Source organism: Sapajus apella, unplaced genomic scaffold (genome assembly GCF_009761245.1).
Source record: "Sapajus apella isolate SASKATOON/1434 unplaced genomic scaffold, GSC_monkey_1.0 scaffold6, whole genome shotgun sequence".
NCBI classification, from domain to species: domain Eukaryota; kingdom Metazoa; phylum Chordata; class Mammalia; order Primates; family Cebidae; genus Sapajus; species Sapajus apella.
In genome coordinates, this window is record NW_022436946.1 from 70,391,093 (window position 1) to 70,416,952 (window position 25,860).

The 25,860-nt window shown below is 32.7% G+C and overlaps 1 long non-coding RNA gene across 2 annotated transcripts in view; it reads left to right on the top strand.

The window, feature by feature from the left end:
- Nucleotides 1–3,374: 3,374 nt before the first annotated feature.
- The window catches only part of LOC116549702, a 365,541-nt gene continuing 343,055 nt past the window's right edge, over nucleotides 3,375–25,860 (top strand). For both annotated transcript variants that reach the window (XR_004268016.1, XR_004268015.1), the window contains exon 1: nucleotides 3,375–3,507. This is a non-coding gene — a long non-coding RNA (uncharacterized LOC116549702). The remainder of the gene's footprint in view (nucleotides 3,508–25,860) is intronic.

Consider the following 25,860-nt stretch of genomic DNA (forward strand, 5'->3'; position numbering starts at 1 on the left):
TGTCTCAAAAACTTCAGTGACAATAACTTAATTGTATAGCTTTAATAACAAAGAATGTAATTAGATTGTAGCTCAAAGGATAAATACTTGAGGGGATGGATACTCCATTCTCCATGCTGTACTTACTTTCTATGCATATATGTATAAAAATATCTCATGTACCTCATAAATAGATATACCTACTATGTACCCACAAACATTTTTTAAATAAAAAAATTTTAATTATAGAATTATAAAAAGTTTTCCAGCCGTACTTTGGAATGCCTATATCATTTTCAAAACCTTTCCTCTTTGAAGTTCTAAGTAAATGTGAGTAGAAATCCCTAACATGGGAAGGGTTTGATTAAATTTTTTCCAAATCTCCTCTGTTTCAGTAAAGGTACATCTCATTTTATTCTGTCTTCTGTGAGGATGTAGATTTGAAGGTTATTTCCTCTTTAGATAACTCTCAAATTTAGAAAGACAACATTTCCGAAGAATAATTTAAAATTCTCTCATGCACAAAATATAAAAATCTTACAATGTTCTAGATTGTGATAATTTTTGAAGCTTTTAAACAAGATTATCAAAGGCCAAATTATTCATCACAGCATGCACGTTTAACTAAAATTTTAAGGACTAAAATTATTAGGCTCTGACATGTTCTACCATTATTGGAGATGTTCTAATGTATTTTTAAAATTTTGCTATAATTTCAACCTTCTCAGTTTATATTTCTCTAGCCCAGATGTTTTGAAAATGCTCATTATAAATCTTAGAGAAAAATCATCTATTATATGCCTATCTACTTGGATAACTTATTATCTGTTTTATCACAGCTCAGTCATTCAACCTCTTCATTTCCTCACGTCTCTTCTTATGACTCAGATCCCATTGATAGTCCATATACTTCATCTCTTTTACCTGGCCCTTGGGTTATCTTTATTCCAGCATAGCTACTCGGGTATTTTTATTTCAAACAAATGCTTATTGATTTCCTTCCATGCTATGTATTGTATGTCAGGAACAGATAATGGGGAAAAAGATGGACTTCGATGAATGGTGCTGGGAAAACTGGATACGTATATGCAAAAGAATGAAACTTTTGCCCAATTTATTTATATTAGATGCATAAGAATTTTGTTTCAAGAGAAAATTCAAGTTCTCTCCAATTAACTCTACCCAATATTTGCAATGCAAATATGGATTCAAATGTGGAGTTATCCCAAGTATTTTCTAAAAAACAATAACAAATGTGACCACTTATATAAAAAATGAAAGAAAAAGAAAGTAACACACTAAGATGTGTTCTGGAATGACAGAAATTTTAGCACATTAAAATTGGAATCATTAATATCCAGCATAATGTCCATCATAGAGAACCCCCCCCCATTTTTTTTAGCTAGGCACAAATACATTTAATCTATACCACAAATTGTTTGTGAATTTCAATTTAACATATTATTTTAATATTATTGTATATTTTCTATGTATGAGATACTGTACTAGTCACTTAGTATAGAAAGTAGAAAAATATACAGTCCCTGTAATCAGGGAGTTTGAGTTTTCATAGGCATCTGAAAAAGTAAGTTGACAATGTCATCGTAGTATGATTAGTGTTATGATAAAATAAGTACATGATTCTATGGGAACATTTAAGAAAAATACCTTAGTGCTCAGACTAGAGTCATGTAAGACAACAAGGAATTTACAAGCAACATGAAAGGGGTGGGTACATTTAGGGAAGAAACAGGAAGTGCTAAAGCCTCAAGGCAAGAGAGATTATAAGGTTAGATAACTATAAATAGTTTTAAATGGCATGCTTTAGCACACATGAAGAGTAATAACTAGAGATAAATCCCAACAGCAAGGCAACATCACATCCAGAACTTCAAGAGCTATATAAGGGAATTGGGACTTATCTAAAAGTTTTGAGGATATATTTTAAATATTACAACTGAGAATGGAGATGACATAATTATGTTTCAACCCTAAAAATGTAAATCCTTTATGAAGAGCATAGACTAAGTATGCCATATAAGAATGTGGAGAAAGTAGGTGATTGAGCATATTATATTGACCCAAGTCAGAGATGAGTTATGAGCGGGAGGATGGAGTCATTACCTAAGTTGTGTTTTATGTTACTCATATGTAATTTTTTTATTAATAAATTGTTATATGTTTCAAGGTTATGGTGCAGAGTGGAAGAAATCTCTCTCTGCAAGAGAGTGTTACAGTGAGATAAGACCAGAGCCAGTAGGACAAGTGACATTGCTGTTGGAAATATTATAAACTAGTGGCTGTGAAGATGAGAAGTTAGAATATGAGACTTTGTGATTACTTGGATGTGGGGCTAAAATATGAATGATTCAAAGCTTTAAGATTAGACTTGGTAAATAGTTGTTTCTTAGAGTATATTTTATCTTCACTTTCTAAAACCTAAGGTCCTGGAGAGTAGAGGCTTTTCCGTTCCAGTGAAGTAGACTAGCCATCTCAGGTTTAAGAGCAAGGATGTATTTGAAGTGCTGCATGTATTGCTTTCTTCCCTCAGAATTTGTACAGTTCAATAGGACTATCCTGGAACAAAACTTTTAAACATGAATATGTACATGAAAGGTTGGAGAGAATCCAGAATGTCACAAATGAATAGCATACACTTTCTTTGTCTATGATTGGAGTTGAAGGAATGCAGAATGGTTTTAGTTACCTTATCAATATGCATTATTTATTTTGGTGTCCTCTAAAATCACTAAACATGCAAATTTTGGTTTCCACGTATTTACCTTGTTTGTGCAAACACTTTTTCATGTAATAGCAAAAAGATTAGTAAATGATTCTTCAATATAAGCAGTATTTGCTAGAAAAGTAACCAGCATACATAAGAAATGTGAATTTCTTATTGTAATGTTAATGTGACTACTTAGAGTGAGCTCTGAATTATTAGAGGAAAGCTTTGAGCAGATGTTTGAGAATATGGTGTTCAGAGAAACATATGATGTACCACAGAGAAGATGGTACAAGAGAAGCTGCCTTAACTGACCACATTGAATCAACCTGCAAGACAAATTTTACTCTCTATTCTTTAAGTAAATTGTATTCACTAAAGCCCATGACAGCACAAAGGCTTGTGGTCAACATACACATTTCTAATATGATTACACCCTTCTGTTTCTGTAACTTGAGATGTTTGCTTCCGCATGTTGATGTTGACTTTATTATTAATTTCCTATCTTAAAAATTTTGATTTATACACTACAGATTACTAATATGTTTACTAATATTTTAAAGAGATTTGTAAAGAATCTTAAAAATTATTTTGAAATTCATAGAAACAAAAGAATGTACTCTCTGTAGAAGAGATGGTTGACCCACCAAATTTTCTTCTGTTTTCACAGGAAAAGAGCTGAAGTAATGCCTATGGCTTCACTGATGAAGACCACACTCCCCAGCCTCCTTATAACCAACCTGTCTGTTCAAATCCATTCTCTTCAAGAAAATGAGAACAATATTTATGTGTGCAGCTTCCAGGTCAGTTACAATTTATAATAAAAGTGAAATCTCTTGTTTGGGACTGCTGCTTTCTTTAGACTGGAAAGCAGATTTTAGCAGTGACATAATTTTGGTCATAAAGATAAGGGCAATGTCTTATTAGTTGATAGTGAACAAGATGGAGAAAACCCCCCTTCCTAAAAGTTCTCAGGAGGCAGGATTACCCTGCTAATTATGCTGTTTCCTGATTTAGAAATGAACTTCTATCATATTTAAGCCATTGATTGTATTTTGGGATTTTCTTCATTACAGCAACTTAGCCTCTATCCCAATAGACAATTTTTTATCCATCAATTCCACTCATAGAAATATAACCTAAATAAATAAACATATTGAAAAGAAGAATGCTCATGAATACTTTTCTTTCTTTGCCCCAAAGGAAAAATAAAAAAAAACTTTCCTAAATTAAAATAAATGAACTTTGTAATTTTGAAGAGGAACCTACTCCACACACAAATGAGACTATCACAGCTCTGAATTCTTAAGGAAATTTGAAAGATTTTATCATGTCCCAGATATTGGACATAAGCTATTTCTTTATATGTGCAATTATCCCTTGAAATTTTCCAATTTTATCAATAAGGGATGTTGACAAATGAACATATCCTGAGGAAAGGTATCAGGAATCATTCCATCTGAAAAAGAGAAGAACGAACTGGGAATATTTGAAGAAGAAACTGTTTATGTATAACTTGATACATTTATCTAATTATTTCAGAACCACCCACTGTAATATAATTAGACTACAAATTAATCAGGGACAGAGTTAGGATCAGTCATTGGAAGCTAAATCACACCAAAACAAAACTCACCAATTTCAGTTCTACAAAAGGAATTAATGTGTGGAGCCTCACAAGAATGAAGAATGTTGTCCAAAAGAAAACTGAAATAGAGAGTGTTCAGCTAGGAGAATGGCATCTTAGATTCCTATTAATCCTGAAAATCAGTAATTCTTTGTTGATATTCTAGGCAGTTTTTCTTTATCAACCTAAGTTACTAAAAGTATGCCTAATTTGAAAATCTTGAATATCAGTTTTTGTTTATGTAATTATTTTCACTTCCTCTGCATACCAAGAACAAAAATTCAGGATGAGACTGCTTACTTCCAACTCCTTGATCTAACATTAGGAAAAGTTACTTGTGCTGTGTAATACTTGGTTTTGTTCGTTCGTTCGTTCTTTCTCTTTCTTTCTTTTTCTCTTTCTCTTTCTCTTTCTTTTCTTTTCTTCTCTTTCTTTCTTTTCTTTCTTTCTTTCTTTTTCTTTCCTTCCTTCCTTCCTTCCTTCCTTCCTTCCTTCCTTCCTTCCTTCTTTCTTTCTCTCTCTCTCTCTTTCTTTCTTTTCTTTCTTTCTTTTCTTTTCTTTTCTTTCTTTTCTTGTTTTCTTTTCTTTTCTTTCCTTCTTTCTTTTTTCTTTTCCTTCCTTCCTTCCTTCTTTCCTTCCCTCCCTCCCTCCCTCTCTTTTTCTTTCTTTCTTCCTTTTTTCCTTTTTTAGTTTTTTGATGGAATTTCACCCTTGTTGCCCAGCCTGGAGTGCAATGGTGCAATCTCAGCTCACTGCAACCTTTGCCTCCCAGGTTCAAGCAGTTCTCTGCCTCAGCCTCTCAAATCCTTGGATTACAGGCACGTGCTACCACACCCAGCTAATTTTTTGTATTTTTACTAGAAAAGGTGTTTCACCATGCTAGCCAGGCTGGTCTTAAATTCCTAAACTCAGGTGATCAGCCCACCTGGTCTCCCAAAGTGCTGAGATTACAGGCATGAGCCACTGTGCTCCCCTGGTTTTCTTATTTCTAAATTATGTTTGATGATGTCAATGTCTAGTGCCCAGGTTTTTATGAGTATTAAATAAGACAGTTCAACTGCTAAATATAGTTCTATTTTAAAAGATGAAAAACTGTGAGGTATTATTGTATCCTCCTTAATTAAATCTCACTTTGTGTAATTTGCTTTTACATTCTAACATCATTTAAGTAGTCCATTTGTAAAGAAACTAGTCATTTTTTATTATTCACCAAATTAAAATTAAAATCATCTTCACTATAATCAGAACCAACATTAAGAAATTTTAAATTACATTAAGAATTCAGTATCTCACACCTCTCAGATAGTATTTTTTAATTTTTAAATTTGACGAATAGTATGTATTTATCATATACAACATGATGTCTTGAAGTATCCATAAGTTTCTCCTGGTCTACATTTTTACCAACTGTTCGATTATTGGTCTTTAAAAATTTAGCCCTTGTGTAATGATAGGTCACTATTGTTACAGTTTGCATTTCTCTGAATAACAATGAAGTGGAGAATCTATATATGTTTATTTGTCATTTTAATATTATGTAATTTTGAAGAATCTGTTAGCTTTTACCCATTTATTGAATTTTCTAGGTTTGTTTTTGTATATTTGTGAAAGTTCATTTTTTAGTCTGTTAAAACCCTTTTACTGCATGTGCATTGCAAATAGCTTTTCCCAGTTCGTGGCTTATTTTCTTTACTCTGGTGTAAACAAAGATTCCTAATTTTATTTTATTTGTGTAGAATTTTAAGGGTTACAATGCAGTTTTGTTACAGGAATATAATGTGTAATAGTGACGTCTGGGCTTTTAGTGTAACCATTAATCAAATAATGTACATTTTTTCCCTTAACTAATTTCTCATCCTTCACACCCTTCTGAATCTCCAGTGTCTCTTTTTACACATTTCATGTCCATGTATACACATTATTTAGCTTTTACTTGTGAGAACATGCAGTATTTGATTTTCTGTCTCTGAGTTGTTCCATTTAAGATAATGGCCCCCAGTTTCATACATGTTTCTGAAAAATACATGATTTCTTTTATTCTTTTTTTATGGCTCAATAGTATTCCATGTTTTATATATATATATATATATATGTTTCAATATATATAATATATATTCAATATATATATGAATGTTTGAATATGTGTATATATATATATAAATGTGTGTGCATGTGTGTATGTATTTACACACACACTATTATATATATACACCACATTTTCTTTGTTCATTCATCTATCAATGGACAGAGATTGATTCCATCTTTTTGCTATTGCGAATAGTGCTGCAACAAATATACAACTGCAGGTATCTTTTTGATAAAATGATTTCTTTTCCTTTGGATAGATAACCCAGTAGTGGGATTGCTGGATCAAATGGTAGTTCTATTTTTAGTTCTTTGAGAAACCTCCTTTCTGTTTTCCATACAGGTTGTATTAGTTCACATTCCTACCAACAGTGTGTAAGCATTCTCTTTCTTTACATTCTCACAGACATCTATAATTTTTTGAGTTTTTAATAATAGTCTTTCTGACTAGGGTAAAATTATATCTCATTGTGATTTAAAATTGCATTTCTCTGATAAGAGAAATGAAGTTAAACATTTATTCATATGCTTCTTGGCCATTTGTATGTCTTTTGGAAAATGGCATGTGCTCACTTTATAATAGGATTATTTTGTTTTTGTTGAGTTGGGTTGTTTGAGTTTCTTGTAAATGTTGGTGATTAGTGTTCTGTCGTGCATTATTTGCAAATAATTTTCCATTCTGTAGATGGTTGTTTACTCTGTTATTTTGGTTGCTGTGCACAAGCTTTTGTGCTACTACAATCAGCATTTGAGAAACCCACTATATTAAGGCTATTTAAACCAAAAAACTCATGTATTTTAACACTGAATGCACCCAGAAGTAAAGTCATATGGCTCTACTCAACATACATTATTGTTGTATTCTCAGGGAAAAATGCCCTATACCAACAAAATAACTTCAGAAATAAAGAGAAGCAACTATTTCTGCAGATGCAAAAAAAAAAAAATCAGCATAATAATACAGGAAATATATGAAAAAAGCAAGTTATTATGACACTCCCAAAGCACTGCAAATTGCCCAGACCAATGTTCTGGAGATTTTTCCAGTGTTTTCTTGTAGTCGTTTCATAGTTTGGGGACTTAGATTTAAGTCCTTAATCCAGTTTGAGTTAATTTATGTGTTGAGAGGTAAGGATCTAGTTTTATTCTTCTGCATATAGATATCCAGTTTTCCCAGCATGGTTTATTGAGGAGACTGTTTTTCCTCCAATGCATGTTCTTGGTACCTTTAATGAAAATCAGTTCACTGTTGGTAGATTTGTTTCTGGGTTCTCAACAGTCTTCCTTTGGTCTCTGTGTCTTTTTCTGCCAGTACTGTGCTATTTTTGTTATTATAGATGCATAGTAAAATTTGAAGTCAGGTAATGCGATTCCTCCACTTTTGTTCTATTTGCTTAGGGTAGCTTTGGCTATTCTGGGTCTTTTGTGGTTCCATATAAATTTTAGGATTGTATTTTCCATTTCTATGAAGAATGCCATTGGTATTGTGAGCATTAAACCTATATGTTGGTTTTAGTAGTATGGACATTTTAACAATATTGATTCTTCCAATCAATGAAAATGAAATGTTTTTCTATTTTTTGGTTTCCTTTGTAGTTACATTTATTAGTACTTTATCATTTTAATTATAAAGATCTTTCACTTCTTTGATTAAATTAATTTCTAGGTATTTAATTTTATTCTTGTATAAATGGGACTATGTTAAATTAATATCACTGTTAGCATGTGGAAATGCTACTGATTTTTGCATGTTGGTTTTGTTTTCTGTAACTCTGCTGAATTTATTGATCAGCTCTTGTGTCTTTCTTCTGGAGTCCTTAGGTTTCCAAATGTAAGATAGTATCCTAAGCAAATAAGAAAATTGGACTTCTTTCAATTCAATTTGAATTACTTTTATATCTTTCTCTTGTCTAATCACTCTAGCAAAGACTTCCAGTACTTTGTTAAATAACAGTGGTGACAGTGGTCATCCTTGTCACGTTCAAGATCTTATAGAAAAGGCTTTCAGTTTTTCGCCATTCCATATGACACTAGATGTGTGTCTGTCATATGTTGCTTTTATTATGTTGAAGTATGTTCTTTCTATTCCCAGTTTTTTTGAGGGTCCTAACATGAAGAGATACTGAATTTTATAAAATGCGCTTCAGCATTAATTGAAATTATCAGATGCTTTTTATCCTTCATTCTGTTGATATATTACATTGATTGATTTGCATATGTTGAATTGTATTTACATCCCAGGGATAAATATCTCTTGGTCATGAAGAATGATCTTTCTAATGTATTGTTCAATTTGGTTTTCTAGTATTTTATTGAGAATCTTTGCATCAATATTTATATGAGATACTGGCTTATAAATTTTACTTTTTTATTAATGTGGTGTTTGTCTGGTTTTGGTATCAGGGAAATATTGGCCTCAAAGTATGTGTTTGGAAGTATTTCCTCCTCCTTTATTTTTTGGAATATTTTGAGTAGGACTGGTATTGCTTCTTCGTTAAATGTTTGGCAGAATTCATCAGTGAAGCCATCAGGTCCTGGGGTTTTGTTTACTGGGAGACTTTTTATTATGGCTTTGATCTTGTTACCTAGTACTAGTCTGTTCAGATTTTGGGTTTCTTCTTTATTCAATCTTGGTAGGTTGTCTGTGTCTAGGAATTCATTTATTGCTTCTAGATTTTTCAATTTGTTAGTATATAGTTGCTTATAGTAGCCAGTAATGATCCTTTTAATTTCTGCAATACCAGTTGTAATGTCTCCACTTTTACTTTTAATTCTACTTATTTGTATCATTTCTCTTTTTCTATTAGTCTGGCTAAATATTTTTCAATTTAGTTTAACTTTTAAAAAAGACTACTTTTTGTTTTGTTGACTTTTTGGGTTTTTTTCTTTTCAGTTTCACTTATTTCTGGTCTAATTTTTATAATTTATTTTCTTCCAACAATTTTGGGTTTGATTTAATCTTGTTTTTCTAGTTCTTTAAGATGCATCATTAGATTGTATACTTGAAGTTTTTCCTCTTTTTTGATGTAGACACTTAAACTGTCAGCTTTCATCTTGCTACTGCTTTTGCTGTGTCCCAGAGGTTTTGGTATGGTGTGTTTTCACATCATTTGTTTCAAGAAATTTTCTAATTTTTTTCTTAGTTTCTTCATTAACTCACTGGTCATTCAAGAGCACAATTTTTAATTTCCACGTATTCATATAGTTTTCAAAATTCCTCCTGTAATTAATATCTAGTTTTATTCATTTGTGGTCAGAAAAGATGCTTGATACTATTTTATTTTTTGAATATTTAAGACTTGTTTTGTGATTTAACACATGATCTCTTTTTAAGAATAATAAATATGCTGAGGATAAAAATGTGTATTCTGCAACCACTGGATGAAATATTCTGCAAATACGTGTTAGATCCATTAGGTCTCTAGTGCAGATTATGTCTGATATTTCTTTGTTGATTTTCTGTCTGGTAAATCTGTCCAATGCTGAAAGTGGTTTGTAGAAGTCTTCAACTGTTATTGTATTGAGGTCTATCTCTTTAGCTCTAATAATATTTGCTTTATATTTCTCAGTTATCCATGTTGGGTGCATATATATTTAAAATTGTTATATCCTCTTTCTAAATTAATCCCTTTATCATTATATAGTAACACTGTTTGTTTCTTATAGTTTTAGTCTTGAAATTTATTTTGCCTGATATAAGTATTACAACCCCTGTTCTTTTCTGGTTTCCATTGTCATGGAATATCTTCTTTCATCCCTTGATTTTCAGTCTATATGTGTTTTTATAGATGGCATGTGTTTCTTGTAGGCAACAGATAAATGAGTCATATTTTCCCATTTATTCAGCCAGTGTATGTTTTTTGATCGGAGAGTTTAGTACACTTACATTCAATGTTATTATTGATCAGTATCGACTTCTGCCATTTTGTTAGTTGTTTTCTACTTTTGTTATCATCTCTTCCTTCTTCCTTTCATTCCTGTTTCTGACTAGTGAAATTGATACTCAAGTTTGCTGAGTCTTGCTGTGATTTTTGTTGTTTTAAACCATTCTTAGTCATACTGTTTAAGATCCAAAAGTGTTGGTGTTTCCATAATCCAATATTTCATATTTCTGGACTATGTAATTTCATTTTTTATTTGCACATTGCTCACTCTTTCCTGGAGGTTATCTCTTTCTTCTGTAGGCATAGCATACATGTGAAGTATATATAGCATACTAAGAAAGGCCAGTTTAAAAAGTCACCACTAAAAACTAATACCTTGTTTTCCATCCTCTTCTAGAGCTACAGGCACATGGTGTCTATATTATGTTAATGCAGGTTACACTTTTGTCAAATGTTTTATCACAACATTGTGTGGCCCTGCAGATTTTCTGCTTCCCATAGTAGTTTTTTTCTTCCACCAGGTACCTCACAACTAAGTCTATGCTTATATCACTACAGCATTCACTTCAAGATACCCATTTAACATGACATAAAATGACATACACGCCTATAAAAAAGATCACAATCTCAGTAGCTTTATACGAAAATCCCTCTTGTTTAGTTACATAACAATTAAATACCAATATTCACAAGATGTTTACGGTCTCAGGTGCCTTTTACCATATGGCAATGGCTTTACCCTTTTCCATGTCCTCTGAAACTTCTACATTCAGTGAGTGAGTGGGAAAAGACAGGAGGAATGATGTCAAGCCATCTCTGAGACAGATTGGGAAGTACCACATTTACTCTTATACACCTTTCATTGGCCCCAACTCAGTTAAAAGGCTGCATGTAATGTAAAGGGAGGCTGAGAAGTTAATGAAACTGAGTGCTCAACAGTTAAAAGGGAAATAATATAATTGCTTGGTAAAAGATATTTTAGGTTCTGCTACAAAAAAGCAAGAATGATATGCAATAGTGCATGGGAATGTGAAAGAACAGTGAAGAGGAGGAGCACGTGTTGAGAGATGAATAGAAGGCATAAATAAAAAGACAAGTGAGGAATGAGAATTAGTTTAGTCTTTACAGCAATGAATTAAGATATATTGCATTTTATGCCTTTACTGATAGAAAACAACAGGCTTCAATTGCCTGTATGAGTTATCTACATTCACACCACAAATTCATTTGATTATTTGTATATGCAACATCAGGTATATCTAAAGAGTAAGCCTATGATCTTTTCTCTAGAATGAAAATTGATGCATATAGAAATATACCCATCAACATCCAATGGTATGTTTTATGTTCTGTGAAGCCAAATTATGTATCACACTATATTTTGAACCTCATTGTATACTACCTGTTTATTTATGAGCTACATGGGCAGGTATAGCATGCTTAATAGTTGTTAATAAATTACTTAGTTAAGAAGTATGATTAATTACTTTTACTTGGATATAAATTGATGACAATATATCACAAATAATCAAGAATTTCATTAAATATGCAAAATAAGAAAATCTTTTCAAAATGGGGAACTTTATTCTTTAAGTTTACATCCCTAAATGTTATTACATTGCTAATTCAACAAAACACACAGCATTTTAATTACCATCATTTGTCTCCAAAAGCAAATATTTGCAAACTACATGAATTCCTCAGATACTCTATAGCTTTATTTCCAGAAATGAGAAAGCATTAGGCTGATGTGTTTTGTTCAAATGATACAAATGCATGAATAAATATAAATGACTAGTTATTATTATTACACTATAACAGAAATAAATGAACTCTTTTTATTTAAACAACTGTTTTCCTCCAACTAAAACCTTTGGTAGCCATGGGAGCTCTGAATATGAAGCAAACATGTTTTGCTTGAAAATATTCCCAAAAATCATGTAAACAGGCTTTTATGTTGATTGTGTAAATTATTGTTCTAACTAAACTTTTAAGCCTCTTAACAGGTCATTTATTTTGCCATGTAAACATTTTCTACACAACCTGGTATTTGGAGAGAAACCATCCCCAAGCAACATTATTTGGAGTGATTTTTCATTATTAGTAGATTGTTCTGGGAAGTAGCAGCTATTATATTTTTAAGCTAGGTTCACACTTTTTATATCCATAACTCTGAAAATACCTGAAATGTTGTATTTTAAACTAAGGTCATTATACAAATAGGAAAAATATTTATTTAAGAAGGTTTATAAAGTTAATTATTAGAGTTAATAAAAGAAAAACAATTGAATGCATGCCATAAATAATAAATATTGTGAAAGTATTTGTTTAAATTGTGGTCATGCCAGTTTCCTATACTCCTATAAGATAAGAAATATATGTAAATCAATACAGTTCTGATCATTTTCTACCATAGCCCACAGGTTCCCTTCAGAAACCTATGCTAGATTGTTTACATTCCACAGGGAAAAACAGTAGATTTTTCATTTGTTCGAATTATGTTTCTTGTTCTAAAAGCAGAGAATTTTTATTTTCTCTCTTCAAATGGCCAAACTCCATAGTTAAAGAGTCTTCATTCATTATCCTTCCATAGTTTCTTCTATTTTATTTCCTGTTAGCAATGGCACACACTAGGTAACATGGAAATTTAAGGAACAGAAATTATTCTCTAATGGCATGTTTTACACATTGCTGTAAAAGTTGCCAGTGAAGTCGTGTTATGGGTTTTTCTCCTTTATTATTCTGTCAGTGTTGGTGAAAGGATTTATTAAAAACTAAATTTTTTTGATGAAAAAGACTTCTATCATTATAAGTCTTCACCCACTATTTAACAATGTATTATTTTGTTTTGACTCTCTCTGTTACCCTAACAAACTCTCATCTGGATTGAGGTAAAATTATACTCTTTAAATCTTTCTTGCTCGGATATCTTTGGGAATAATTATAAACAATTTAAAATTTAATAGGATCTCAGAGATGTTCTAGTTAACTATCTCTGTTGTACAGCTGATAATATAAAAAAATCTCAAAGAAGTATGTGACTGATTTAAGAGTAATCCACTTTTTAAAGTCAAAGGAAGCCCTAGAACACAGATCTTGTGATTCCAAATTTTGTGATTTCTTTTTAACTGTTTCTTGGTGACTACTCAGTATCCTTCTCCTAACCAGGTATATAAAGATATTTGAAAGTTACTTTTCTATCTATAATTGATTCTTCATCAGACACAAGAAGAGCTGTTTGAGTTCAACAGTCATAATGGAAAGCAACAGCTATGAGAATGGCCCTTCACCAGTTCCTGCTAATTTTTCATCTTTTTGAGTTTTCTTTCCTTTTATTCTCACTGTTACTGCCATACTTGGAAACTAGGAATATACAGATCAATTATAGAGAAATTCTCTTATCATGTCACCTGGGCAGTGCTCAAACAGGCTGGCATTTTCAAAAGCAGCTTTACCTAGATGACAGAGCAAGAATAGCAATATTAAAAACAATCCCCTTGTGTCTCTTCCCTAAAGAAAACAAACAAACAAGCAAATAAAACTAAGAGGAAAAAAAGACAGTACAAATAATTAAAGGCAGACAATTTCATAAAGTGCCAAAATTCTCTTAGCATAAGAGTGTGTGTGTGTGTGTGTGTGTGTGTGTGTGTGAGAGAGAGAGAGAGAGAGAGAGAGAGAGATTTAATCTTGAACAAAACCGGAAATGAGGCATTTTGGACAGTGAGAGTGTCCTAGGCCTGTATAATTAGAGCTCCTTCCAGCCTTCTGTAGCATTTAAATGAGGAGGCTGGATTTCGGTAGGGTGAGGTTACTTGTAATTTATTACTACCCGTGCCCTGGTGTATTTGGAGACATAACAAACCTGAGAAGGGGGCTCTCTTAAATATCCCAGTAGCATAGTAGATAAGCCATGGTTCTGGCTTTATAGAACTCATTCTGACTGTCTTTCCTTCTGGCTTCCGGAATGCCCAGCCCTGTGCCTTTCACTGACTTAGATTTAGTTTTCTATCTAAGGATGGGTCTGCTTTACAGCTCAATTGCTGATTTAAAAAGCAAAAGTTCTTAGCAGTTGAATAAAGTCTTTCCATATAAAAGCCAATCCATGCAATTGAAATAAGTGACTATTACACAAGATGTGCTGATATATCAATTTAAAGATGCAAGAAACATGAAAAAGCAAGGAAACATAATGACACCATAGGAAAATAATATCCTCTAGTAGCAAATCACAAAAAAAGAAAACTATAAAATGTCTAAAAAGGAATTCAAAATAATAATATTACAAAACTCAGATACAAGATAACATAGATAAACAATAGGGAAATTACAAAATAATTTATAATCTGAATGAGAAAATTGTTATATCATGAAAAAGATACGCAGAAATCCTGAAGTGAAGAATTCAATGAATGATATAAAAATATAATCAAATGCAACACAAAAATAGCAATATAACAATAGACTTGATCAAGCAGAATAAAGAATTTCAGACTTGAAGACAGGTCTTTTGAAATATCATAGACAAATGAAAGAAAGGACTTGAATGAAGAAAGCTTATATGACATATGGGACACCATAAAGTAACCAAATATTCAAATTTTGGGAATTTTAGAGGAATAGAGATGGAAAACTTATGTAACAAAATAATAGGTGAAAACTTCTCAAGTCTTGAACAAAACATATACATCCATATATAAGAAGGATCTGTATACTGGAAGACACCATATACAGAAAACCCAACAAATATTCCCAAGTAGATCCACTTCTAAAAGGTCATCTTTAAGGTAGAACGCAATCGAATTTTGAAAATAGCAAGAAAAAGCATCATCAAATATAATGAAACCCCCTCAGAGCAACAGCTAATTTCTCAAAATTTTTCAGCAGAAATATTACAGGCCAGGAAAGAATGGAATAATATATTCAAAGTACTAAGAAAACCAAACAAAATAAAACATAGCAGTAAAGAATATGATGCTGAGCAAAGGTATTCTTCCAAAATAATGGAGCGGTTTTTCAGTCAAGAAAAACTGAGGTAATTCACCACCAATAGGTTGATCCTACAGTGCTTAAGAAATGCTTAAGAAAGTCCTACATCTGGAAGTGAAAGAATATCTACCATCATGAAAAGACAAAAAAGTATTAGAGCATATACACAAGTGAGAAAGAGAAAGCTGTGAAATGTTGTCACTACAAAAATAAATTGCAAAGGTAAAAAAAGAATATACAAGACCATTAGAAAATAATTGACAAAATGACTAGTTAGTTCTCACCTATCAATAACATTCCAGAACAGAAGTGGTTTAATTTTCTTTCTTAAAAAATATGTACTGGCCGCATGGATAAAAGTACAAAACCTAACTATATGCTGCTGACAAAAAACTCACTTCACCTGTAAAGACACACATAGAATCAAAGTTACAGAACCGAAAAGAATATTCCACACAAATGGAAACAAAAAATGTGCAGGAGTAGTTTTACTTATATCACACAAAATGAACTTTAAGTCAAAAACATAAAAAATAAGACAAAGGAAGTCCTTATATAATTATAAAGCAATCAATTGTCAAACCATACAATATATGTAAAAGTACATTCACTAATACCACAGCATCCTGATATGAAAAACAAATATTATTAAAACTACAAAAGAGATAGACTCAAAAGCAATAACAGCTGAGAAATTCAACACTACACTTTGGTAATTGGAAAGATTATCTAGAGAGAAAATCAACTAAGAAATGTAATATATAATCTGCACTATAGATCATAGGGACCTAACAGATATTTACATAATATTTTATATAACAGCTGTAGAATACATATTTTCATGAGCACATGGAACATAATGTAGAATATATCATAAGTTAGCCATGAAACAAATCTGAACAATTGAAGTCATGTACAGCATCTTGGCTCACAATGGAATAAAACTTGAAATCAATAATGAGGAACATGGAAAACTATACAAGTCCATATAAATTAAACATTTTTGTGAATACCAGTTGAGGTAAAAAGTGAAAAATGTTTGGAAACAAATAAAAATAGAAACACTATACAACAGAACCTATGAAATCTAACAAATGTAGCGCTACAAAGAAACTTATAGCAATAAAGGAGTATATTAAAACAATAGAATATTTCAAATAAACTATGTAAAAATGCAATTCAAGAAATTTGAAAAGCAAGAACAAACTCACCCAAAATAAGCAGAGGAAAATAAATAATAAGAAAAGAATGAAATAAAATAGACTTAAAATGCAAAGCCATGAATCAACGAAACAAAAAGTTGTTTGAAAAGATACACAGAATCGAAAATTGCTATCTAGATTTACTAAAAAAAAAAAGAAAGGGAAGACCAATTAGTAAAATGAGAAATAGAAAATAGATATAACTAATACCACAGAAACACAAAGGATAATTAGAGACTTTTATAAATAACTATATGCTAAAAAACTAATCCAGAGGAAATTGATGAATTCCTAGACTCAACCCAACAAGAGTGGCCAAGAAGAATTAGAAGACCTGAACAGACCATTAAGAAGTATAAGATTGAATCTGAAATAAAAAAAAATCTCCCATCTCAGAAAAGCTCAAAACTAGATGGCTTTACTGCAGAATTCTACCAAACCTGTACAGAAGATGTAACATCTACTCTTCTTAGACTATTCAAAAAACGTTGAGGAGGAGGGAATTCTTCCTACATCATTGTATGTGGCCAGCTAAACTTGATAATAAAAACCAGGCAACAATGCAACAGAAAACAAAATTACAAGCCAATATCCCTGATGTATATAGTTGGAAAAATTATCCCTAAAGTACTAACTAAATCCAATAATACATGAAAAAGGTAGTATACTATGATTATGTAGAATTTATCTCAGTGATGCAAAATGATATAACATATAGTAATCAATAGAATTGATACATCAGAAAGAAGAACACAAATTATATGATCATCTCAATAGATGCAGGAAAACGTTTGATAAAATTGAATATCCTTTCATGATAAAAAGTGTCAACTAATCAGTCATAGAAGGAACATATTTCAACATAATAAAGACCATATATGACAAACCTTATACTGAATTGAGAAAAGATGAAATTAAGAATAGGTGAAAACCTACTGTAACAAGACAAGGATATCCACTGTCACCTCTTTTATGCAACATAGCACTTGATATATCCAGAGCTAATTAGGCAAGAAAAAGAAGAAAAAACACTTCAATTTAGAGAGGAAGACAAATTGTCCCTTTTTGCAGATGACATAATCTCATAGATAGAAAAACCTAAAGATTCCACCAAAAACCTCTTAGCAGTAATAAGCAAAATCAGTAAACTTTACAAAATCCACATATATAACAGTAGCATTTCTGTACACCAGTAAAAACCTAGCTAAAAAGAAAAAGAAAGCAATATCATTTATAACTGCTATAAAAATAACTAGGAATAAATTTAAACAAGCAGCTGAAAATTGCTCTATTTGGAAGACTACACAGCATTGATAAAATAAATGGAAGAGGATGAAATCAAATGGAAAAACATTCCATGCTCATGGATTGAAAAAATTAATATTTTTAAAATGACCGTACTATTTAAAGCAGTCTGCAGATTGCCGTTTCTGTCGAAATACAGGCTGAGCATGGTGGCTCATGCCAGTAATCCCCACATTTTGGGAGGCCAAGGTGAGCAGATAATCTGAGGTTAGAAGTTCAAGACCAGCCTGGCCAACATGGTGAAACCCAATATCTACTAAAAATACAAAAAAATTATACAGGCATGGTGGTGTGCACCTGTAATCTCAGCTACTTGAGAGGCTAAGGGAAAATAATTGTTTGAACCAAGCCAAGATTGCGCCACTGCACTCCAGCCTGGGTGACAGAGCGACACTGTGTCTCAAATAAATAAATAAAAATGCAAATAATAGTCTTTACAGAAAGTCTTCCTGGCCTGTCTAGAGATCTAAATATCCACATCCAAGAAGCTCAAAGGATTCCTAGGAAATTCATTGCAAAGTTATTTACCAAGACATATAGTCATCGGGCTACCTAAAGTCAACATGATGAAAAGAATTCTAAGAGAAGTAAGACAAAGCATCAGGTAACCTACAAAGAAAAGCCTATCAGACTAAGAACAGACCTCTACACAGAAACCTTACAAACCAGAAGGGATTGGGGTCCTATCTTCAACCTCCTTAAGCAGAACAACTGTAAACCAAGAATTTTGTTTCCAGTAAAACTAAGTTTCATAAATGAGAAATAAAGTCATTTTCAGACAAATGCTGAGGAAATTTGTCACTACCAAACCAGGACTAAAAGAAATAGTAAAAGAAGTTCTAAACCTCAAAGTGAAAGCCCAATATGTAGCAAAATAGAACCTCTTGACAGCTTAAAGCTCACAGGGCCTATAAAACAATAACACAATGAAAAGAAACTATGTAGCAATTAACACCATGAGGAGAACAGTACTTAACATTTCAGTGTTAACATTGAATGTAAATGGCCTAAATGCTCCACTTAAAAGATAGAGCATAGCAGAATGAGTTTAAAAAAATCACAATCCAAATATCTGCTGCCTTCAAGAGACTCGCCTAACACAGAAGAATTTATATAAACTCAGAAAGGTCAGAAAAAGTATTACATGGAAGTGAAAACTAAAAGGGAGCAGGAGCAGCTAGTCTTGTATAAGATCAAACAGACTTGAAAGCAGCAAAAATTAAAAAAAGACAAAGTTGATTACTATATATGTAATTTTAAAAATTCAGTAAGTAGATATTATCCTAAATATATGTGCATTCAAACACTGGAGCTCCTAGATTCATAAAACAATTACTACTACATCTAAGTAATGAGATAGATAGCAAAACAATAACGACAGGAGACTTCGATATACCACTGACAACACTAGACAAATCTTTGAGACAAAGTCAACAGAGAAACAGTACATGTGAATTACACACTAGAACTACTGGGCTTAACAGATATTTATAGAAGATTCTACCCAAGACATGCAGAACACACATTCTTCTCGTCTGCACATGGAATATTCTCCAAGAATGAACATATAATATGTCACAAAACGCATCTTGATAAATTTTTGAAACGGAAATGATATCAAATATCTTCTCAGACCACAGCAGAATAAAACTAGAAATCAACTCCAGAAGAAACTGTAATGGCCTGATTGGTTAACTTTGCCTGCTGCCTAGACAGAGCTGATGTATCAAGAAAGTAGAATTGCAGTTGCAAAAGAGTAATTCATGCAGAACTGGCTGTGCAGGAGACTGAAGTTTTATTATTACTCAAATCGGTCTCCTTGAGCATTCAGGGATCAGATTTTTTAAAGATAATTTGGTAGGTAATGGCTTGGGATGTGGGAAGTGCTAATCGATCAGGTTGGAGGTGGAATTATAGGGGATCAAAGTTAGGTTTTTTTAATGTCTTCTATTCCTGGGTGCATTGGCAGAACTGGTTGAGCCAGATTACTGGTCTGGGTGATATACGCTGATCTATGGAATGCAAGGTCTGCATAACATCTCAAGCACTGATTTTATGTTTATAATAGTGGTATTATCCCCAGGAGCAATTTGGGGAGGTTCAGACCCTTGGAGCCTGAGGCTGCATGACGCCTAATTTATGATTTTTAATCTTGTAGCTAATTTGTTAGCCCTGCAAAGGCAGACTGAACTCCACACAAGAAGGGGGTCATTTTGGGAAAGGATTGTTATTAATTTACTTGTGTGAACTGAATTCTTTCCCAAAGTTAGTTCAGCCTATGCCCATGAATAAAAAAGAACAGCTTAAAGTTTAGAAGCAAGATAGAGTCAGTAAATTCTAATTTCTTTCACTGTCATAATTTCCTCAGTTACAATTTTGAAAAGGAAGTTTCAGAACCTTCAAAACTACACAAATACATGGGAATTAAATAAACTGACTGATATCTGGTTAACAATGAAATCAAGATAAAACTTTAAAAGTTTTTAGAATTGAATACCTCTAGAATAAAGCAAAAGAAGTGCTAAGACAGAAGTTTATAGCATTAAATGCCTATGTAAAAAAGTCTAAAAAGGTACAATTGACAATCTAATGTTGTACCTCAAGGAACTGAAGAAACAAGAACAAAATAAACCTAAAGCTTGAAGGAGAAGAAGAAGATCAAAGCAGAACTAAATAAAATTCAAACATAAAAAGATATAAAAATCAATGAAACAGAAAGCTTGTTGTTTCAAAAAATAAACAAAATTGGTAGACTATTAGCTAGATTCGTCAAGAAGAGAGAATACATCACAGAAAACAGAATTAAAAATATTACATAATCACAATTAAAAACAAAACCATATGACCGTCTCAATAGATGCAGAAAATCCCTCTACAAAATCCAGCACCCCCTTTATGGTAAAAACTCTGAATTAACTAGGCATAGAAGAACTCTACCTCAAAATAATAAAAACTAAAAAACAGCATCACTGGTGCAATTAAAAAACTGCTGCTGATCATAATAGAGGTAATTTATTTAGGTTACATTTTTATTATCACCTACAAAAATACTGACTTAAATCCTGCAGCTATTCCATTGCAGGCTTTAAATTTATTTGGTAACTTCAAAAGTATTTATATAAACATGGGATTAAAGGACCCATGTGAGGTTCTTCTTTTTTTTTTAATGATTTTTCTTTTTCTTTTTTTTTTATGTCGATGAAATGCTAGGGTGAAAGGTATGGCCAACTGGACTAGAGCATGAGTACTGCTCTAATTTCTTGGCAGAATACCCAGCAGTAGTCCCCTGCAGTAATACCATACATCTGCTTATGGATGAACAAGGGCAGACTGATTGTAAGCTCTTGAAAAGGCTTGATTTCACTGCACCCTGTTAAGTTTTCAAAGAATGCCAAGTTTCCCCTTGCCATGAAATATACGTGTGTGTGTGTGTGTGTGTGTTTGTATGTACACACACACACACACACACACACACACACACACATTTAGTTTAAGGAGAGTTAGGAAGGGTAAAGAGACTTCTCTGAAGTAGAGAGTTGTCTCTGACTTGGCAAGTCTCCACAGGGTATAACAAGGCAAGCATCAAATGTAATAGTTTGAGATGAAATTGACTTGGTTACATTAATAACTAGGTGGTTAGCAATAGAGCAAAAAAAGAAGAAGGAGTAATAGAATAGATAAAAGGGAGTGAGATTTTTATTGGCTTTAGTTTAGTAGGGTTTTCTACTGGGACTATGGCCCATAACTCTGGAGGGGAGGACTTCTTAACTTGGCTGTGATGAGTCCATCCTTTTTCTGCTGTTGGGACTGTGGTTTCAGTAGTTAGGAACACTAAGCAAGGTCCTTCCCAGGCCAGATTGAGCTTTTTCTTCTCTCCAACTTTTGACAAGGATGTGGTCCCCAGCCTGATATTGGTGTGCTGGAAACTCTAGGTGTGGCACCTGTGCTAAAAGACCTTTAGTTCTGAGGGAAGGGAAAGTGGAAGATAAACCAAGTATATAATTTCTGAGAAATGGATTTTTTTTGTTTCAAGTGTAGGGAGGTCAGTAGTGGAATGTAGATAAGGCAATCCATAAAGCATTTTACAAGGGGATAGACCTGTGTCTTTTCGGGGAGCAATGTCGACTCTTAACAAGGTAATAGGCCTGCCTACTTTCCCTGATGAAGGTGGGTGCCAGAGAGTATGATATTTCCATGTTATATCCAGTACCTGGGCTAATTTCTTAATGACACATGCAGTAAAATGAGTCCTAGTATCTGAATCAATGTACTCTATTAATCTAAACTTGGGTATAATATTTGTAACTACATTATTCACAGTTGTACTTGAAAAAGGAAATAGTTTCTACCTAATGAGTAAGGTGATGTTATATCCAGTACCTGGGCTAATTTCCTAATGACACATGCAGTAAAATGAGTCCTATTATCTGAATCAGTGTTCTCTATTAATCTAAACTTGGGTATAATATTTGTAACTACATTATTAACAGTTGTACTTGAAAAAGGAAATAGCTTCTACCTAATGAGTAAGGTGATCTGCTATTACTAACAAACACTTTAGACGACCAATTGGAGGCATCTCTGTGTAATCAGTCTGGATACTTTGGAATGACCTTAAGCCAGATTCTTTCCCCCAAGGGGTAATTTTTTTTTATAGTTTGTTTATTACTTTCATTACACATTAATTAACTGTCTGTAACCTGTTTGGCCAAGGTATAAATTCCTATGCACCCATAAACTCTGATGACTGCATCACACATGGCTTGGGGCCGCCAGATGCAGTTGGAACAAGATTCCCCTCATAAGAGTTTGGATAACATTTCTTTCTGGTCTGGCAATATTGACTTTCCTTCTGAATTCTCTTCAGCATCAACTTTTATTAGTTTTTAGACCAGATAAAGCCAAATACCGTTTTATATTTGACAATGCTTCCTGTATAATTGTATACCAGATAGCTAAATTTCACCTTTATATTATTGTGATATTAATGTTAAACTCAATGTTAATAAAATCTTGTAGATGTATTACCCAATTTTAATGTCTGACCATAAGGTAAGATTTTTATAGACTCTTTTTATCCCTGTGCAATTTTTGTTAAAGAGCAGATTAGTGCTAAAAAATGAAAGCAAACAAAAACTGTTGTGCTTTTATTTTAATGTCCAGTTCACAGAAAAACTAGATGATACCCCTTTAACTTTAGCCAATAAATTTACACACAGAATTTCCTTTATAATTTACATTTTAAAACTTGCTTAAACCTTCTAAGTCCCAACAGTGACCATCTGTCATCTGCTGTGTCAAGTATTAGCTTCCTCACCTCCCTTCCATTTGAATGGAAATCCAAGATCAAGATGCTGGCAGATCCATCTCTGATGGGTGCTGCTGTTATCCTACTCTGGCCATCACTGCAGCCATCATTTTTCAGCAAGGAGTATTTCATCCATGGAAAGCTAATCAGAGCCATAAATTATAATTATTTAACTTGGGGCCAAAGTGAACCTCAAACATTTTCTTGTAATGAAGCTGGTCAGAAAGAATAACGGCAACATAGAGAGGGAGGTAGTGATAAAAATTGAAGATTGAGTCTAGTTTGCCTCAAATTCTTTGGTTGCAGTGTACCTAAGGTTTAGCTCTTTCCTTCCTACACTTACTGAACCAGTAAATTATCCTCTTACCTATGAAGTTTGTTATGAGTTTCTAACATTTGTAACCAAATTATTTCTAATTCTTTCTTAATTCTAATCAGTTTTGAAGACTATATATCTCTGTTATAGACTGCATATTTCTGTCTGCCCAATATTCATATGTTGATACCCTAACCCCAAATGGGATAGTATTAGGTGTCTCCTTTGATAGGTAACTAGGATTAGATGAGGCTATCAGGACAGAGTCACCATGATAGGAATAGCATCCTTAAAAAAAGAGAAAGAGAATAGATCTCTCTCTTTCTCTGCATTGTGTGGATACTCTGAGAAGACAGACAATCATAAACCAGGAAGAAAGCCCTAACCAGATGCTGGATCTGCCAGCACCGTGATCATGGATTTCCTAACTTCCAGAACTATGAGAAATAAATGTTTGTTGCTTAAGCTGCCCAGACTACGGGATATTGTTATAGCACCCTAAACTAAGACAGTATCAGTAAAGAGAAGTGTGTTTATCTTAGTTAAGTCTTTCTGAGTCAATGCCTTGGTTGTTTAATTATTATCAAGTTATATATTCTTGAAAAGGAGATATTACTTTGAAGCAATGACTAGCAAAAATTTTTCAGCAAGCAACTGTGATGAAAAACATAGTATGAGAAAGCAACACATACACAAAATTGAACAAACAACTGTGAGAAACAATAAGCCTGAGTAACAGGACTATAAAATGAGGCATTCAGTATAACTCTAGGTGAAAATTTGCCCCCTTTCACAAGTGAAATGAGCAACTGGACCCATGATATGAACTTATTGTCAATAGTTTAAGGGTAAAAAGTAGATTATGGTTGCAAGAATTTTTTATGGATTTAGGAGCTATGTAAAATTCAGGTAATATATAAACTCACTGCAGAGAGGGCATAAAGACATAGTATTACATTGATCTGTCTTTGTACTATACTTATTTTAAAGTGGAAATTGTTAAGATTCATGGTCATTTTTCTTATGTTATCAAAGGAAGTATTTAATTAGATACTTAACAAAGACTACTTCATATAATAAAAACAGTACTATTTTTCCTGCACAGTTCAAGATATTATAATTGTATTAATGAGATATATGCTTTTAATTTAGAGACCATCCTTATTATTCAGAAGGAGTCATCATCCTGTATCGGATACTCAGGTTAACTCTGTAGTCACTATCAATTTCACTGTGTTGTGTGGTTTGATTAGCCTCTATGATAATGTAAATTTAGATAACAATGTAGAAAAATTACAAAAAAAGATGTATAAAATGGCCCTTGCCCTCAAGGATATTTAATAAGGATTTAAAAGTAATCCCAAGGAAAATGATAAAGTCAATTAAGTGATGTTTTTTAGAAAAACATAAAATTCTTAGAAAAAGACATAAATCGTGAAATAAAATATATCATTGGACATAACAAGGCTCGATGTTGAAGTAAGTGAGATCTGAAAAGATAATGAAGGATGATATGGTCAGAGAAAAGACCTAGACAAAGGCATCAAGGATATACAAATGGAATGGGTTATTGTGTTTGGGAAGCTGTGTGAATATTAACTTGAGTGAGTCTAATTAGAAATAATTAAACTATTGTCTATTTCACCACCATGAGAAAACTTCCAGATGTATTGTTGCCAGCTTTGAAGGTTCTGTATCTTCCTTTTGGGTGTGCTTTAGGACTGACTCAGAGAAACCCATTTGAAGGTCACTTGAGAGTTAAAGACCAGTTCATGGAAAAATTCAAAGGTTGTCGATTTGGCAGTAGAAAATGAGAGGTAGATTATCTCACAGGGAACTGATAAAGATTTGATCACCCAGACACAGAAAAATACCTTCCAGAGCCACTGACATTGTAATTGAGTCAGAGACCCATATGCCTACCAACCATGATTGAAATGCTCTTTTAAAATCAGCTAAAAGTAAGTTCTAATGGGAGAATACTTGACTGCCAATTGGGAGAAAATATCAAATGTATTTAGATGTCATGAAAGAGGAAAACAAATAATGTTCTCAAATGTCAGCTTCAACTTAATTATGCTGCAGAATCTAATATTGATTTAATGAGTAAAGTCCTAAAATGGAAAGGTGAATCTAAAGCCATATGCCTTTCCAATTGTTAAGTATTGATGGAAACAAATATTAATATTCTGGAGTTTGATATGGTTACAAATACAGAAATATTCAGAATCTAGATGTAGCAGGCATGTATTTCAAACCACCAAGCTCAGCCATATAGTTAAATACTTCTTTTTATTCTTCTATAGCTCTATTTAACTGAGCTCTTTTCTAAAGAGAAGAAAACCTCACCCCACCAATGCCAGCATACCATAGGTTGTCAACACTTACCCTTACTAAAGCTTAATATCAATGTTTATGCTGCTACCCTCTTCTCCAGTCATTA